We start from the raw sequence: 2513 nt of genomic DNA on the forward strand, positions 1-2513 counted from the left end.
GCAGCACAGCATGCCCTGACAGAAAGGTCAAAATAAACATATGACACTTCATGACACTCCATGACAGGTCATGAACACTCATGAACCCCCATGAGGCATCATGTCATATTGTGTCACCAGCAGTCATGAACCTTGTCAGCACATGACGGTTCATGACAGTTCATGAAATCCAAATTTTTCAATGTAAAAAATGTCTGATTCAATTCAATTGTCATGACATGTCATGAGGGGTCATGAAATTTTGTGACATGTCATGACTCCTCATGATTTCATGATGCAGGATTACACTTTTGGAGAGTACCTCCTATGATGGAGGCTCGGAGCAAAGGTACAAGCGGTGCCCAAGTACAAAGTACGGGTCAGCAGCAGAAGGTCGTAACTTGGCAGGAGGTCGGCGGAAGAGGACCAGAGGGAAGAGAGGGGAAGGAAGAGAGGAGAGGTGTCAGATCCGAAGGTGGGTATCAGAGCAGATGGGAGAAGAGTAGGAGGACGACGGAAGGGTGGAGGTGTTGTGAGGAGGGAGCGGAGGAGGGTGGCGAGAGGAGTGGTGTTTGGTCCGAGGTGGTTTATCGGAGCGGACGGAGATAGGACAGGAGAGTGACGGAGGAGTGGAGGTGGCATGGGAGGTGAAGGGTGGTGTGGTGCCAGGACCGAAGGTGAATATCGGAACAGACAGCAGTAGGGTAGGATTCCGGAGGTGGGGAAGGAGGAGGTCTGGAAGTCGGGTCGGGATTGGGTATGCACGGATATGACATGGACGACCTTTCCCCATATCTATGTATTATTGACCTGCCTGCGACGCATGCATGACACACCCAGCCCCAGACGACCTGGACAGCCTCGTGGTGCAACCCAGTACGCATGCGTGCAGCACATGCCCTTGGGATCCCCCACGGGGACACCCGGATGACTGTGGCTGTATGCAGGGTGATGTGGCAAACCTCATGTGACCCAAGCCGCATGTACATAAAGGTACCTGAGGTGGGAACCGAAGAAGTAACCTTCTTCTCACAGTTCCCACTTCAGGTAAGTAGCATAGCTTCCCTTTTAATAACAACTCACAGTTCCCACTTCAGTCTGAGTGGCCAGGGACCATCATCCTGGACTGGGCCTGTCAGCATGCATGCCCACTCCACACCCCGTGACAGCCTCAGTGCCGGGCATTACACCTGGGCCCCCTCGACCCCGGACATGTCCCTGACAACTGTCATATCCATTCCCGGCCATCGACTTCCGGTCCCTCCGATCCCTCCGTTCCAACTCCGCTCCTCCCTCACCAACCTCGGAGCCCCCGCATTCCGCAATCCTCTCAGTACCCCTCGATGGTCACCACCCCCTCATTTCAATTTATTACCTATGCCTCCCTAAGTATGGAGCCCCGAAGACTTCCGGACAGCTCCGACGTCCACTAGCGCACCCCCGCCTCCGCTGGGCAATACACTCGCCTGCCCTGCAGAGCCCACCTTCGGGCCTATCCCTCCTTTCCGTTTCTGGGTTATCACCTGCCTTTCTGCTAACCCCGCGAACCGACTCGTCGGTAATATTCAGTCGGCTAATGGTTAAACCCCGTTAGCTCCGCTCCGTTCGGCTCCGCCAATTGCGGACCCATCCCCGCTGTAACCATATATATATCCCACTTGTACATAGGTTACGCCCCAGTAGAAAAATCAACTAGAGTTACCCCCCTAGGTTCTAATTTCCAGTCAGTAAGTTAGGGCACAGACGTGTCACTAGGCACAGCGCTCTTGGCAGAAGTCGCTGAGGCCGAAGCCCTCCGTTACAGAGACACTCCTTCGTCTCGAATCTGGTCTCTGACAACAACAATGCAATAGTTGCAAGGTCCGAAGTAAGTCCGGAAAGTCCGAACTTGGAAGTTAAACTCCGGAATATTGGCAAAGGTAATTAAATGGAATGAGCTAACCAATACAATGGGTATAAGTGGAGGTTCCGGAGACGGAGACGTGAACGGGATTCCGGAGCGGAGGTCCGGAGTCGGGAGCATAGGTGTTGTGTGCTTGTCTGGAAGGTGTCGAGGTTGAGGTCGGACCCGGAATGTTCCGGAGTCGGACCGAAGGTGGTGTCGGAGCCGGAGGTGGGATAACCTCTTGGAAGTCGGCAAGGAGAAGGTGACAGAAGGGAAGTAGGGCTCCGGAGTCAGTTTTTGGAGTTCCGGGAGCCCGGAGTGGAGGTTGGGATTGTATGGATATGACAGTTCCACAATGGCTGGGTTGATCTGGATGAAATTCGGGGAATCCATAGTTATGATTTTCCTCTATTTTTTGAGCCCTTGATTGTCTTTTGGCGGCCAGTAGCACCAAACATAGTTTTTGGGCTGGATGTCAGAGACCGGAAGCGAGACAAAGGAGTTGTCTCCATGGTGGAGGGCTTTGGCCTCAGCGACTCAGACCAGGAAGGAGTGCTGTGCCTAGTTACACGTCTGTGCCCTAATTTACTTACTGGCAGTGAGAACTAAAGGGGGATCAACTCTAGTCGATTTTATCACTAGGGTGTAA

Source organism: Cantharellus anzutake (assembly GCF_015039405.1).
Source record: "Cantharellus anzutake strain C23 chromosome Unknown EI90scaffold_8, whole genome shotgun sequence".
NCBI classification, from domain to species: domain Eukaryota; kingdom Fungi; phylum Basidiomycota; class Agaricomycetes; order Cantharellales; family Hydnaceae; genus Cantharellus; species Cantharellus anzutake.